The 12,500-nt window shown below is 33.3% G+C and overlaps 1 protein-coding gene across 4 annotated transcripts in view; it reads right to left on the bottom strand.

Moving 5' to 3' along the window:
• Nucleotides 1-12,500, bottom strand: part of LOC106867152 (uncharacterized) — a 244,931-nt gene that overhangs the window by 15,491 nt on the left and 216,940 nt on the right. The window contains exon 3 of one of the 4 annotated variants that reach the window (XM_089350218.1): nucleotides 11,336-11,384. The exons of the other annotated variants lie outside the window; for them this stretch is intronic. The gene's annotated coding sequence lies outside the window, so the exon portion shown is untranslated. The remainder of the gene's footprint in view (nucleotides 1-11,335; nucleotides 11,385-12,500) is intronic. 4 annotated transcript variants of the gene reach the window in all.

Raw genomic sequence — 12,500 nt, 5'->3', positions numbered from 1 at the left:
TGAGCCAGTTGTTGAGTGTCCCACACTAAAGGGATCGATGCTTGATGTGTCGAAACAATTGTCGTGATTAATAATAAATTCTCGTATGTTCCATCTTCTGTCTTTCATTAGCTATATATATATATATATATATATATATATATATATATGCATACATACATACATATACGCGCACATACACACTTACTCACACACACATATACACACATATGCACGCACACACAAAGTGAGAGAAAGAAGGTGATGTTTATAAGTACGTATAGTAGATACGAAACGGATAGTAGATACGAAACGTATATATGAATTTCTTTTTAAAATAATACACAAAATCAATTATATGCATGCATATGAATTCCTTTATATTTCTACTGGACAAAGATGACACAGAAATATCACATGGTGTCTCAATTCTCTTTGATCTCCCTTCTGTTTTTACCATTGTCGTATTTAATTTTCTTCAGAACTGAAATATCTTAAGCATATATACATATCTATATGCTAGTATTTGGAAGAATTCCCAGAACTTCTGCTTCCAAGAATATACACCAAGTTGTAGATGTTCAGTTCACTTTAGATCTGCTTCCAAGTCATACCATGCAAGCATTCTAGTTATGAGCCAAATTTACTACCCGAGAGATGAACTCCCTCACCTCCCCCCCAAAAAACAAAAAAACAAAAACAAAAACAAAAACAAAAAAACAAGACCCAAACAAAGAGATATCCGACAAACACAGTGTTACACATACAAAGAGATGTGCGAATATAGAGAAACATCTCTCAATCTCACACTTTTGCTCATATGTACGTACACATTCATTTACACACGCTAATGCACACACAAATACAGCTCTGCAGCTGTTCACACACACATACATACACACACATGTACTCATACACACACATACGTACTCATACATATACAAACACGCATGCATATATATATATATATCCTAAAACTACACGTCGTGTATATGATGTACACGTATGTATTGATTGTACATAATTAAACAAAGGCACACACAGACGTGTGTGTTTCTGTGTAAGTGTGCGTATATATGTGTGTATATGTGTATGTGTATATATATATATATATATGTATATATATATATATATATATATATATATATATATATATATGTGTGTGTGTGTGTGTGTGTGTATGTGCGTGTGAGTGTGTGTCTATATATATATATATATATACATACATGTATATATACATGTATGCATATATATATATATACATATATGTATATATATTATATATATATATAAACATATATGTGAGTATATATATATGTAAACATATATGTAAGTATATATATATATATATATATATATATATATATATATATATATATATATATATATATATATATATATATATATATACGAACCATTTCTTCGGACTCGCCAAGATGGCGGCTTAGATAACATCGGTGGTGTCGACCATACAGTTCCTTGCTTAGTTTATATAGTGGAAGAGAACTTAGATCAATAGTTATCACAGTGCATCTATTTTACAAGCGAAGCAATAAGGGAATACAGACTTTCATTTGCTTCTTTCTTTTATCCATATTTACTGTGTACAGAGGGAGGGGCTTCTTTCAGTTTCTCTACTGTCTTATTATTTTGTCTCTTAAACAGACATCGTATACATATCTTTCTCTATTTTGCTATGTTTTTACCAATTTTATTTACTCTATATTTATGAGGCTCCTCTCTCTCTCTCTCTCTTTTTCTCTCTCTTTCTACATCTTTCCTTCGTCTTGTAATCCCTCATTCTCAACAACTATATATCAATCTCTCTTGATGGATAGAAAGAAAGTGTATTCACACCTAAGAAGTTGTGAAGAAAGGTTGATCCATTGAAATGACTTTTCAAAATTTTGTTGGGTATTCTTATTAAACATATTTTTTGTAAGTTACTTTGAAACTTATCTATATGTGTGTGTGTGTGTGTGTGTGTGTGTGTGTGTGTGTGTGTGTGTGTGTGTGTGTGTGTGTGTGTGTGTATCCGTACATGTGTGTTGCATTATATCTGTTGAAATTGGTCCAATCGAAGTTGATTACTGAAAATGTAGTACTCAATATATGACGTAAATGTAAGATCTTGTATCCTTTCAAAAATTAGCACAGCAACAAGCTTGAGTTCAAATTACGAGGGGATGCGCAAAAATTCTTGACTTTGGTTACAAGAAAATACAGGAGGATCAGTTAATTATGATTTTATTTAAAATGTTCCCCTCTCAGATTCACACACTCATTGCAGCGGCCTTTCAGTTTTTCTAAGCGCTGTGAAAGAACTCGGAAGGCTGGACCTCCAACCAGGTCTTTTCAGTACCCCTCGTATTATGAAATACACTTAATAATTCTCTGATGCCAAAAGGTTGCTTTTACCAATACCCCACCACACACACATACTCACACACACACATACTCACACACACGCACACACACACACACACATGATGCGAACTTCGAACTGTATTGAGCGAATGAGAAAAGGGTGATCTAGAAAAATGTGTAAACAAAGACTAAGGGTGTTTGACTCCCAGCTGTTTGATGATCGTTGACTCAAGTGAGCGCCCTTTGAAAAATTTCGTGGTCCCTCCTGCAAGGCGTCCAAGGAAACCAACTTCCTTAAAAAGCAGAGCGTTTGGTAGGGCAACAAATCTAGTCACCGATGGCCCACCATGCGACTGCTGGCACTATGATACAAGTCACCAGAACCATTAGGGGCGACTTTTTCTCCGACGAAAGGGAACGTGAAACTCTGAGTAACATTCCTTGTAGTATTTTTGCTGCTCTTTAATAAAGCATACCTATGGTCTTCGAGTACTATTTTCTCCACCTTGTTTCGCATTTACATGCTTACTCTGGCATATATATATATATATATATATATATATATATATATATATATATATATATATATGTCATTGTTCAGTCTTATCTCAAGAGAAAGAGCCGGTTTCTAACCTAGATTCAAGTCTCCTTCACTGGAATTTCAAAATGTATGTATGTATGTATGTAGTCAGTTGATTATATATTTTCTGTACTCACCATCTTATATTCATATTATTTATACTTCCTCGCACCACACACAGACATTCATACTTACAAAAGTACAGACGAAATCTATGTGCACCATTATAGTTTTGCTTCGTATTATTCAAATGAAACATAAATTCCTACAATCAATGATATATCTATACTCCCTGTAACCCTTGGCATTTGTTTCTTATCTTCTCTATAAGCTCTCAGAATTCCGAGTCAGTTAGCCTGATTGCATGTAGTTTCGATGAGCAACACAGATAACGATGAACATAAAGTCCGTTCTCCTCGCAGAACTTTCCTCCCCTTTCTTTATCTTCTTACGAATGTCATAATCACGACTACTACACCTACTCTACTACAGCTTCTACTACATCTTTACTCATATTATTATATTATTTGCATTGGTCTTGCTGTTGATCAGCGATATATAACCGATACGTATCATCGTCATCATTGCCATCACCATTGTCGTCGTCGTCGTCGTTGTTGTTAGTATTATTATTATCATCATTATTATTATTATTATTATTATTATTATTATTATTATTATTATTATTATTATTATTATTATTATTTTATGTTTGACTTTTGCTTTGCATTTGTACAAGTTGGATCCAAGTCTCACCCAGAGACCTCAAGAGACAACAAGTTAGAAGTTCATGTAGGTGTTATGCCTAGGGTACCATATATTTGGATTTGTACAGTTTTGTTCTAGAGAATGTTTAAGAAACCATAAGAAAATTATGTGTTTGCTTTAAAATTTGAGATCACATAGACAGTATTTTACGTAGGATATGGGCAGTTCCCATGAGCACTATCTTTTGAACTTCAGCCATTTTGGGGTTTCCTGGAATCTGATCTAGGTAGTAATCAGCCCGTTTCGCTGTCATTCCCAGGGCACCTATGACAATAGGTATTGTTTTCGTCTTCAGATTCCACATTTTGCTAATTTCTATTTCAAGATCTTTATATTTGCTCAGTTTTTTGGTAGGTCTTGACAGATACGTTTATATCGATTGGGACAGTCATATCAATGAGGAGGCATGATTTTTGTCTGAAGTCTTTCAATATGATGTCTAGCCTATTTGCGTCTATCTTTCTGTCAGTTTGAATGGTGAAGTTCCAGAGGAGTGCAATGTGATCATTTTCAAGTACTGGGGGTGGTTTGTGTTCTCACCAGTTTTTATCATGGGGCAAGTCCAGGTTTTTGCATATTATTATTATTATTATTATTATTATTATTATTATTATTATTATTATTATTATTGTTATTATCATTATTAAGGCCACGGGTTGGCAGAATCGTTAGCACGCTGGGCGAAATGCTTAGCGGTATTTCGTCCGCTGATACGTTCTGAGTTCAAATTCCGCCGAGGTCGATTTTGTCTTTCATCCTTTCGGGGTCAATAAACTAAGTACCAGCTACGCATTGGGGTCGATATAATCGACTGGTCTCCCCCTCTATCTCTCCCAACAAATTTCCGGCTTTGTGCCTATAGTAGAAACGAATTATTAAGGCTGTGAGCAGACAGAATCGTTAGCAGACTGGACGAAGTGCTTAGCGGAATTTCTTCTGCTGCTACGTTCTAAGTTCAAATTCCGCTGAGGAAATAGCCCCTTCCTCCAACAATTTTCAAGGGCTTATGTCTAGTTAATTAATTAATAATAAATAATGAATATTAATAATTAATAATTAATATTTATAGTAGTAGCAATACTTTCAGTGTTGTTATTTTTATTAGGTAATTTCATAGTTCTTTCGAACTCTGACCTATGGCCTCTGTCTACGTGGAATGTATTCTTTGAAGTTCTCTCTTCTTAATCACCCAAAATATTCTTTGTATTACGCGTGTGCTACATATTTAGAATTTTGTTTACATCTTTCTGCTTCCTTGGTGAGATTTTTCATAAATTCCAACGAAAATTTCGGCTTTCAGATTTTACTAGACCTTACTAATTATTGTGATGGCGCATGGCTCAGTGGTTAGAGCGTCGATGATTTTCCCTCACGGCTGTTCGCACATCTGCGATGTATTTCTCAAATCTGCGATGTTTTTCTCAAATCTGCTTGTTTTGGGCCTCCTAGAACGTTCGTCAATATCGACATTTTTCGGCCATCTTGGAAACGTCTGAACCGCTCGTACACTTGGGTGCATCTCATACATTCCTCCTCCATACACTTTCTGTAACTTTGCATAGGCCTTTGAGCAGGTATCGCCATGACAACTTTCTCTGTCATAGCCAATGCGTCGATCACACGCTACACACCTCCCTTCCAAACACTGCTGTAAACAGTGGAAGTGAGCAAGAATGTTAAAACTTAGTGCGCATGAACTTAGAGTTCAAGGTCAGTCTGTGCCAAGCGGCCTTACTCTGTATCTTTTTGCGTCATTACTATGACAACAGTCTGAATACTTATTGGTCAAATCTCGTATACACACACACACACACACACACACACACACACACACACACACACACACACTCCACACATAACACACTTATATATATGGCAAATGAGAAACGGAAATGGAATATACGAGGATTTATTATTAATCACAACAATTGTTTCGATACACCTACCATCGATCCCTCATTATTGCGTGTTCGTTTCTCTTTTTTCCCATTTGTGATTTTATTTTTGATCTTCTTATATAAATGAAGATATTTCCTCTGTCTGGCTGTTTTTCTTTCTACAAAACGATAAGTTACATTGTGGAACTGTTATTTTATCGCTCTTAACCACTATGCCATAAAAAAAGCCCACGTGCATATGCCGTAGTTGTTAAGAGCGCGGGCTACTAACCCCAAGATTCCGAGTTCTATTCCAGGCAGTGACCTGAATAACAATAATAAGAATAATAATAAGTACATCGAAAAATACCTTAGGAAGGAGAACCCAGGTTCGAACTTTCCCCAAGACACCTGATGAAGGCTGGAGGGTATATCAGCCGAAACGTTGTGTTAACAACAAACAAGATGAGGACAAATATCCATCAAATGTAAATAATGTAAATAATGTATTTATGTATATATGTGTTGTGTGCGTGTATGTGTGTGTGCTTGCGTACAGTTGTATGTGCGTGCTTGTGTGTACGCAGATGCACACATACATATTTCTCAGTTAACACTCTGGAAAATAAATAAAATTCACCCAAGAAGTAAGTTTATTACAAAATGGAAAGAAAATTATGAATCTCTGCTCTTTAAAATTCTCTCAAGGAAATATACGCATTAGTGGTTGTTTTTCTCTCTTTAATACCGACTTTATAACCCTACAGACGTGTTCATACACGGCAAACTGTATGTTGTTTTCAGTAGATTTGGGGATCCGTCAGCCAGTTTCCTTTACTAAGATGATTTCACCGACATCCCAGTAATGAAAATCTAAAATTCACAAAGTCATTGTATACCGATATCGATTGCTAAAATTTACTGTTTGTGGTTTGTTGTATATATTCGAGATATAAACAGTTAAAAGCTAATATAGATTTTGAACTATTTATATTGGTTTCAAATTTATTTTGATCTGTTATAGGAAACATTTTTATTTCAACATCATTTTATCCTCTCTGACTGAATTATTTGTTGAGTATATAACTTTATTTCCAATAAAACAATATATTACTTATATTAGTCATAAAACAACGGGTCATGCACTAATATTTTTAGTGTTATTCTCTTTCTTTTTTTCCCTCTGTCAACTGTTGGGAACGGCAATGCCCCTGAGAGACACTTTATTTGCAACTGATATCTGAGAGCAATTTCCGGCAAGTTGACTTGACTTTCGTACATGACTGCATTAGCATATCTCACAATATAGTTACTTCCTCTAGGGCAGCGAGCTGGCAGAATCGTTAGCGCGCCGGGCGAAATGCTTACCAGTATTTCATCTGCTGTTACCTTCTCAGTTCAAATTCCGCCGAGGTCGATTAAATAAATACCAGTTATGCACTGCGGTCGATATAATCGACTTAATCCCTTTATCTCTCCTTGTTTGTCCCCTCTGTGTGTAGCCCCTTGTGAGCAATAAAGAAATAAGAAACGTTAGCAAGCCGGGCGAAATGCTTAGCGGTATTTCGTCTGTCTTTATGTTCTGAGTTCAAATTCCGCCGATGTCGACTTTGCCTTTCATCCTTTCGAGAACGATAAATTAAATACCAGTTTCATACTGGGTCGATCTAATCAACTGGCCTTCTCCCCCAAAATTTCCGGCCTTGTGCCCAGAGTAGAAAAGAATACAATCGCTTTCTCGTACAATTAGACAATCTTAAGTACACCTTTACAAGTGTATATTCCCTTGCTATGTTATAATGCTGTTGGTATAAATTTCAGAGTATTTAAGTTCCATCTCTTTCATACCTATAGATTTATTCCTCTTTGTTTAATATTAGACAGGCAGAAACAACGCAGCTAATTCTTTGCTGCAGCCTCTAATTATGCTGCAGGAAATTTATTATGGCTTGTGTAGCATTTATAACGTATGTACACTAGTAGAACGTCACTAGCTTTAATATATGATGAATGAGAAACTTCTCAAAGAAACTTGTGTGTGAACAAACTCAAAGCGTGCTCCGAAAGAGGTCGTCGACGGTTCGTCACACATTGGTGTTTCAACTTAATTTGGCCACCTCAGTCTCAAACATTCTCGAACATTCTTAGCTGAGTTACAATATTCGCTCCGATCAAGAAATCAGTACACTTGTTATTCCCTAATTTGAGTGAAAGCTGACCAAGCTAAAACTAAACCAATATTCGTACATGAAGCAACAACATATATATACTTCTTGTTTTTTCACTGAATGTCTAATTTTTATTTGTTTCTCGTTGAAACACCTTAATTCTGTTTCGCCATAAAGCAACAACTTTAAAAATATCATGTACTTCGCATCCACCATTAAAATTTCTTCTATTTATTCCTGTTAATTTTTTTCCGCTATTATCTTTGAAGGAAGTATTTTTTTCTTATCCTACCATGTTATTCTCCATCTCCCTTTAAGCATAACTTTTTGTGTATTCACAATTTCTAAACTTTCTTATTTCTCCATGTAACTGTTATTTTAGCCAGTTTTTCTATTTGTCAAGGCTTAGAAAAATCTTGTTTAGTTAGTATTTTTTGTATAGCTATTTGTAGAAGATTTGCATTTTATCTCACAAGAGGTTTTTGTCCTCCACAGTGAATATTTTATTGAAGTTTTCATGCTGCATAACACACCTGTCACCCTCTATATACGTCGGATATAATTTTTCTGTGTCAAATTTGCTTAATGATTCAAAATGCAATTCGTATTATTTTTCATATTTCTGTATCTATTGAAGAATATAGAGAACGTACAGTGACTAATGGTAACAGTCCTGGTTTCGAGTTAGGAACCGGCATCAGGTTCACCGGAGTTGTGTATATAAGCAATGCCTTCATTTCATTTTGCTCCAGTTTACTCAGCTGTAAAAGAGTTCCATTAATGGCTGGAAAGATAGACCAGTGACGGACTAATCTCAGTCAAACGCAATGGAAGTCAGATTAAGCTCTGGTGTCAACACTCCTAGAGCTCACGGCAGAACTAAATGGAAATTATTATATCTATATTTTATTATTGGAAGCTCGAAATTTTTGATGTTTATATATATATGTATATATATATATATATATATATATATATATATATATATATATATATATATATATATATATATATATATGCGTTTATGGCTAGAGCCATTTTGAAGAACGTTAGCCTGGTAGTTTTTGGTAAGCAACATTTGATGTATTATTATTATTATTATTATTATTATTATTATTATTATTATTATTATTATTATTATTATTATTATTATCAATTTATTCCCAGGTTCCGCGGAAATAAAGAGATAGAAATGATTATTAGAATACATCTATAAAATATTTCTACACACCGACCACAGAGATACACACACACGTTTATATAATACATGTGTGCGCGCGTGCGTTTATGTCTGTGCGTGCATGTATGAATATCACATGTATACTTATATGTACATATATGTGTTAGTACATATATGTGTTAGCACATTTGTGTATTATTACATATGCATGTATGTATGTATATATATATATATACAGCTATAATATATATATATATATATATATATATATATATATATATGAACGCACATATATATATAATATATAGTGTATATATATATATATATATATATATATATATATATATATATATATATATATATATATATATATACATATATATAATATATATATATGCATATACATACATACACACATACACACACATATATAAACGTACACACATACGCACACACACACACACACACACACACATATATATACACAATCACCCACACATAGACACACACATATAAATATATATATAAGTATTCAGAGAGATACAGAGGCATTTTGAGCAGACACAGAGAGACTCACGTAAACAGATACACTGCGGCTATGTGTCTCAGATATAAATAGTACCCCTTCCAGAAACGATTTTTCTCTGCGACTCATTGATACAGAATTGTATTTTTTTTTTTTACACGGATGACAAAATTCACAAAACTATATACTAGAATATTGAAACACTACAGTAAGGAAATCTATAGATGTAGGTTAGACTTGCTTTAAAGTACATTGAGAGAAGAAGAAGGAGAAGCCGATGTAATCAAACATGGATTTGTTCTTTTCATTATTTCATTTCTTACATATTTTTTGCGAAATATAGATTTACAATTACATGCATATCACTGCGCTTTCAAGAAGATGTGTAGCCATTCAATTTTGAATTATGCAAATATGTACAAATTTAAGATCACAGGAACACTAATACAAGGGGAAAAACTCACATATGCACACATACTATGACACACGTGATGCACACTCAATACAGGAAGACACTCATACACAGATGCACACACACACAACCACACGCACACACACACATGTATATTTGTTCATATGTATATATGTCGAGCAAGTTGTTTTGTATCAATATACAAAATAGTTTGTATTAATATGCATGTATGCTTCAATAAAAATCTTTCTCTATCTAAACAATGTTTATATACATGTGTTACACATGCTTGCACGCGTACATTTATATATATGTGTGTGAATATATGTGTGTGTGTGTCTATGTATGTGTGTGTGTTTGTATGTGTGTGTGTGTGTATTTTCTCAACTGATAGATACGGAGATACATACATAGATAGCAAGGTAGATAAGTACATATACACGGATATACGTATATATATATATATATATATATATATATATATATATATATATATATATATATATATATATATATATATATATATATATATATATATATATATATATATGCATATATATATATATATATATATATATATATATATATATATATACATGTGTGTGCATGTGTGTGTATGTAGATATGCACATATATATGATATATATATATATCTATGTATATATATATATATGCGCATATATATAATATATATATATGTGTATATATGCGTATATATATATATATATATATATATATATATATATATATGCATATAAGACATATATATATATGTATATAACATATATATATATATATATATATATATATATATATATATATATATATATATATATATATATATACACATATATATGGACACACACACACATATATATATATATATATACATATATATACATACATACACACACACATATATACACGTTCAAGTCTAAGTAAGTGCGTGTCTCAAAATTTTCTATAACACAGAAGTGCTGTAATTTCCACATTTACCAACCAAAAGAATTATTTTCTAGATTTATGTTTCAATAATGTAGTACAAACATATCAAGATGAACTCAGGCCTTTCTTTTCTACCTCACCCGCAAACGGTTACTTTCTGAGATAAATTGTCTATGCAAATATAGTTTTGCAATTTTACAAATGGCAGGCAATGATTCTCAAATTTATCACACAATTTTAAAATGGATTAAATATATCGGTTACCATAGTCTTAGATATATCTGCAAAAAGAAGACAGACCGATCCTCTTTTCTGTTGTAGTTTTAGTGAGATGATAGCAATTCGTCACAGGTTTGTGTAGTAAGAGTAGGCATGCGGTACCATACGTAACATGAAAAACAACACGAATAACACTCCTCAGCACCAAACATGAAACAAAATATTCTGAAGGCTAATACAACCCACCACAGACTGACGTACTTAAACAGACAACAAAAACCATGAAAATCTCGTATAAACTCTTAAAAACTCACAAGGAAATCTGGTTGTGTCGTAAATATCTCTCTTCTTACAGTCATAGTCCTGCAGTAAATTTAAACTGGAAACGTAAACATGGACGCCTCATACATAAAAGTACACAGAAACAACGAATATATACAACATACGAAATGCACAGAAATTTAAACGAAATGCACAGAAATTTAAACGAAATGCACAGAAATTTAAACGAAATGCACAGAAACGAAAACACGAAATGGACAGAAATTTAAACGAAATGCACAGAAACGAAAAAACGAAATGCACAGAAATTTAAACACACTGTAATATAAACGTCTTTATGGAAATAACAAACGTCAGAAAGTATGACATTCACATTGTTGTTGTTCAAGAAATAAAAAAATTATAACTCAAGCATAAACTCGAAATTGTATATTGATGAGGTAGAAGAGATTTACATAAGAGAAGTCCTCATGACATACATAGCTTGAGGGAAGCATAGATACAAAGCGTTCGTCCTTTAATTTAAAGTACGAAAACAGTCTCAGAAAAATCATACCCTTCCCCACAAAAAAAAAAAAACGAACAAACTATGAAATGAAGCAAACTTCCCATCAAGTTCACTTAATCAATACAAGAATTCAGCTCACGTATTGACGGAAGCACAAATACCTATACCGCATACTGGTACAAAACAGCGCAGGTAATACAAGAGGTGACGCAACAATATCGCAAACAATCAGCCGCCGCTTCTTAAATATGCCATATAAACTCACCCATAGACCTCACCGAGACGAAGACAACATCATTTTCCCAGACGTTATGCGCCGTTCTATGCACCTAACCACTATAACTGCATAGAAATTTCACGACAACTGTCTTCTGGCCACCATCTCAGATCACTTCATACTTGTGGTTTTTAAAAGTAAAATGTAAGGCTTTGAGTAGACTCTGTAGTGTTACAAAAATGGCTATCATAGATGTATTAAAATACCGTGATATATATATGAAAATACTGTAACATACATATATAAATATCGTGATATATATATATATATATATATATATATATATATACTAAGATTTGGTATACAAGAAGTACCTGTGGTGCAGATGAATAATGTTCAGTGACTGTAGCTTGCACTGAATTACACCCCACCTATAGGCCCAATAAGACTTTCGCCAGTGTGCCATGATAGT

Source organism: Octopus bimaculoides, chromosome 4 (assembly GCF_046866305.1).
Source record: "Octopus bimaculoides isolate indiv1 chromosome 4, ASM4686630v1, whole genome shotgun sequence".
NCBI lineage: Eukaryota > Metazoa > Mollusca > Cephalopoda > Octopoda > Octopodidae > Octopus > Octopus bimaculoides.
The sequence above is the reverse complement of the archived record's forward strand: the minus strand, read 5'-3'. Positions and strand labels throughout refer to the sequence as shown.